This window comes from Myotis davidii, unplaced genomic scaffold (assembly GCF_000327345.1).
Source record: "Myotis davidii unplaced genomic scaffold, ASM32734v1 scaffold162, whole genome shotgun sequence".
NCBI classification, from domain to species: domain Eukaryota; kingdom Metazoa; phylum Chordata; class Mammalia; order Chiroptera; family Vespertilionidae; genus Myotis; species Myotis davidii.
In genome coordinates this window covers 2,605,812-2,611,161 of record NW_006300036.1, presented here as the reverse complement: position 1 = coordinate 2,611,161, position 5,350 = coordinate 2,605,812, and positions in this window count along the sequence as shown.

The following is a 5,350-nucleotide window of genomic DNA, read 5'->3' as shown; positions in this document are numbered from 1 at the left end:
AGAGAGATAAACATTAGTCAGCTGCCTCCGTCATACTCCCACTGGGGATTGAGCCTGCCATCGGCATGGGCCTTGACCAGGAATTGAACCAGGACCTCCTGGTTCATAGGTTGATGCTCTACCACTGAGCCATGCCAGTTGGGCTGAACGTCTTTATTGAATTATGTGGTGTTTTAGTGAATGTATTTGTGTATTTTATCTTAAACACCTACTTCCATGTTGAATATTATACAGGATACAAACTTTGTTTTTCTGTTTTAGTTCATTTTATACATATTTTTGGTTGATTTTTCTTTGTTAAAATGGCATTTAAATATATAAAATAAATATCAAAAATGTAAGTCTTTTTTTTACTATGGTTGCAAATATCAAAAAATTTCTGTATGTGACACGGCACCAGAGTTAAGTTAGGGTTTTTCAAAATGCTGACATGCTGAGCTCAAAAGGTTCGCCATCACTGATTTAAAATATCCTGTCAAAATATTCCCTTTACCATCCTTTTCCCCAAAAAGTGATATAGCCATGTAACAGAAAATTGGAAGTTAAAACCAACCTTTTTTAAAAAAACCCCTCTTTTCTTTCAGTCAGCATTGGAAACTCTGTGGGTCAATGCTCAACCACTAAGCCACACTGGCCGGGCTGTGCGGATTTTGTTTAATCGATGTTGTTATGTGGTTAAATTGTATTTATACATAGAAATAGAGAATCTGTTGATGAGCAGAACCACATTTAGGTTAGCAGTTGATTTTACATAATTACTAAACATTTTTTCTACTATCAACTTTTTTGATGAGACTCAGGGATGCAAACAGAGAGACAGTATTGTTTAGTAGTAAAGATCATAGGCTTTGAAATCAGAAGCTATGCCTCGTATGCCCCTGGCCTCACAACTTACTCAACCTGTGTTTTGTGCAAGTTACTTTTTTAAAAAAAGATATATTTTACTGATTTTTCACAGAGAGGAAGGGAGAGAGATAGAGAGCCAGAAACATCAGTGAGAGAGAAACATCGATCAGCTGCCTTCTGCACACCCCCTACTGGGGATGTGCCCGCAACGAAGATACATGCCCTTGACTGGAATCGAACCTGGGACTCTTCAGTCCGCAGGCTGATGCTCCATCCACTGAACCAAACCGGCCAGGGCACAAACTATTTTTTATTTCTCAATTTTCTCTTCAAGAAATTTGAATAATACTAGTACCTGTGGATAAGGCTATTGTTGTGGCTTTATTGATTTAATAAACTCCATTCACCCTGCACAGTGCCTGTCATATAGTGCACACAAAAATGTTTGCAGGATTTGTGACATCATACTGGGGATTCACTGCATAAATGTCTTAGCTAACTTGATAATTTTTAATATAATAATTGTTTAAAGTCACTTTGCCGTAAACTTGGAGCTCTGAGGCTAAAGCCCTTGACTTTTCTATTTCTAAACTTAGGGCAGGCATATCAGTTCAATAATAATGATGTCTGACTTTTAAAAGTAAATGTCATCAGCCTCCACTGTGAACATAAGCAAGGTGCGTGGTCTAAAAGAGGATAAAGAATTAAAAAAAAAATTGTCTCCTATTCCCAGCTCCATTAGTAACTTACTAGGGCAGAATAAATAAATCACAGGTAAATAAATAAACAAATCACTTAACCTTTCTACCTTCCAGTTGTAGCCAAATGAGAGTGATAAGCTTTTGCTTTTTAAGGGCTTCCAAAGCATTGGCTGAAAGGTGCTACAAGAGTGACAAGTGTTATTAACTTTCCAATATTTCAGTCTTACTTCTGCATACTCTGAATGTTTGCTTTTCATCTGGGGAGTTAAATACTTCTTTAACATTGATATGTGGTAACTGCAAGGAATTAGTAAAATTTGCCAGCCCTCAGATAAAATCAGAGGACAAATAAGTCACGCAGTTAATTATGTGAAAGAATAGATTACGGGAAGGGAGAACAACTTCAACAGAAATGTCCTGAATGTTGCCCCACGTTCAGGGTTACAACTTGGGAAAGTGAAAGAGGGAGGGTGGAGGTGACAGAGCTAAAAGGAGAAGGGGTCCTCTGTGTTTTGCAGTTACTCCCCCTGTGTTCTGCCTACACTTATTCCAGACTCCTGCATCCTTTGCCTGCACAGTGTGTGACCACTTCAATCAGATTCAAGCTGCTCTGTTTTGTATTTTTTAAGTAATTGCTGTTGCTTGATATCTCAAAAACCCATTTTATTTCAAAAGCCATATTCTTTGCCTATTAATTTTCTCCTTTATTATTTGTAAACTCATTTTTGAAAGTGCAAACACACATCCCTTTATGTACATAGCTAGATATGTACATAATTATATACACATAAATTATTGTTGTAGGTAAGGGTGTTAGGGAGTTAAATAAATCTTCATTAATTTGTTATTAATCACCCATTATTATTCTTATTTTCTTAATTATTTTTAAATGACGGCCATTTGTAAATTTTTGAAATACGTGGAGCATTACATTTTTGCTCCTGTTCATAAAGCAGACACAAAAGAGTTACAGTTTGTTGGCCAAATGAGATTTGCTGCGCTCCTCATAAATCTCTTATTTAATGTGTTTTTGTAGGAAATCGATATTACATTGGTGTAAAATACAGATAAAATATAATTCACAATGCATTTTATAAAATAGGCTTTACTAGAGTATTTTTCGTATACATTTTAATACGTCACAATTTTATTTGAATGTAGAATTATATTTTCAACTATATGTGAATGTGTCTTTTCCTTCAAATGTGCAAACTCCATCAAATTTGCTTGTTGTATGTGCATATATTTGTGTGTATATGGATATAAAAATATATAGACTTTTTCTAACAGTTTTTTTTTCTGAAACATTTGCTGCACCTGGATTTTTGTTACATAACCATTCTCTAAAGAAATACTATAAACACATCAATAAGTTTCAGACATAACAATATATATTCAGGTATTATTCATGTATTACTAGTCTTTAAAAGAAATCTTATAGTACTCCTGAATTTAAATATTTTTATATAAACCCTATAAATATAACGATTAACAATCTGTTGTGTTTACTATTCACTACATGAGATGTCATATTTTCCTAATTACATAAACCAGTGTTGGAGGATATGACTGCAAAAGATTAAGTCTATTGTATTTACTCAATGCTGCTTTGTAGCTTTGCCTAGAAAACTCAGGCCTGCTGTATTGAATACTGAGGAATTTGATTACGAGAGTAGTAGACTCTGCCAATCTTGGCTTCAGACAGCAGACTCAACTAATTGTCTATCAGCAGTGATTTAGCTGTATCATCCGTCTACAATCTTGCTATTGATGGGAGCATTTAAAATCTGATGAAAATTGCTGTTTAATTATCAGGACTTGGAAAACCCACCTGGCAGATGCTGTCTTCCTATCTTTTTTTCCCTTACTTGTTTTTAAGGAAGAAGAAAATAAGTCAAGTTTCTGACTTAAAGTACAGACTTGATTTAAAAAGAATACTTTAAAATCAGATTTTACAAATCTATTATCAAGGACAGGAGTATATTTTATTTATGTTGTTCTTTGTTTGTCCTAGAGTTTCCATGAACACCATCGATTCTACATTATGTGCCCTACTTTTAGAACTGAAGAGGTGGCTCAGTTGTTAGGGTGGTGTTTAAGACTTCCAAGGCTACCTTTTTTTTATTTCTCCTCTTGAAGTAGAGGAGTCACTATCAGGTTTCTAACTGGGGGTGGATAGTAGAGAAAACTTTCAATTTATGTCCTTAGGGGCCAGAGGTTGTACAACACTCCCGTATTGCTGCTCCACTCCTCTCAGTTTTTAGATTCTGCTACATAATGTTTACTGGAGGCAGTAATCTAAAACATTAGCTAAGTGTGAATATATCTACTATCTTTCATACATTTAAGTATGAAAATTCAGGTGCTTTAAAAAAATGATTTGTGCAGCAGAAATTCTCTTCCTTATGACAAATCTAATACATGTCCAAAAAAATAGTATATTTCATTGCCTGTTCAAGAAGGAGACCATTTCACTTGTAGAGGAGAGGATTAAGACAATCTGAAATATTATATAATAAGTAAGAGTGGGTGGATGAGCTGAGCGCAAAGTCAATCAAAACCTTGTTGCCAGGTTTGATGAAATAAATATTTAATAATTTGGGACATTTACATTCACCCACCACTCAAGTGAGCTTTGCAGAGTGTTTCCCCAAGATTAATATGGCATTTCTGGAAGTTGACAGTTCAATGCACAGAAGGAGTGACTTGAAGGGTCTTCCATTTTTCCCTGAAGCAAAATCGCAATGAACATATGTAACAGTCTGCGCTCCTATGTGAATACCAATTGGTGTCATTTGGTGCCTGGAGTCTCAAGTTGCATTATCGAGGCATGATTTTCAGTGGGAGCAGGCTCATACATACCAGTGTCAGATCGTCACTGTGGGCTTCATAGTTTGAGATTGTCTAAGTGACTGGTTCTGTTCTGGGAGCTTCCCTAGTCTTATCTATGTTGAGAAAGAGAGGATACTAATGTATTTTGTGCCTCCCCCCGCCCGCCCTGCCCCCAGACTATTTCCATGAATCCCTTGTAGATGGACATGAAGCATCAGTAGAAGCAGCAATATAGCAAAAGCTAGAACAAAAAGTCATGATGTAGATTTTATTCAGATATTCAAAGGATTTAAGCAGAATAAATTATGTCTAGTAACTGAGAACAATAAGCAAATGAACTCCTGAGAATATCAAGGTTTCTGATTCCATGCCACTTGCCATTAGGCAATGTGTTTATACATTCTACATTCTCTACAGAACCATGATGACATAATTTAAGAGTGTGGTCTGTATTTGATTCCCTGATTTGCTATTTTGAACTAGAAAAAATTAGAAAAGTCACTTATCTTAATCCCACTGTTCTTATTTCTATATGTAATACATCCTGTTTTTCTATGAGATAATATATCCAAAAATACTATCTAAATGATAAAATGCTACACAAATATAAATGATCAGAATTAATATGTTATTGCCTGGTCCCTAGGAAGGCAGATTAGAAGTTTTTGTTTTATTTTTTGTTTGCTTTTAATTTTCTAATACATTTTAATTGCTTCTATAATTTTCTACATACGTTGATAGGAAATATCAACTATACAAAGTATAAGATGTTAATCTCTAAACAAACAACTCCTTGGTACATGAAAAATGTAATTGAGAGATTTTAGACTTAGGAAAATTAAATAAACTATTTGCTAATAAAACCATGTTATGTTGATTTTATATCTTAAAACAGATAAGAGAAGAAACCTTTCCACTCTTCTTTCATAGAGAATAACCATTCTAGCTTGTGTGCAACCTTAGTGGATATA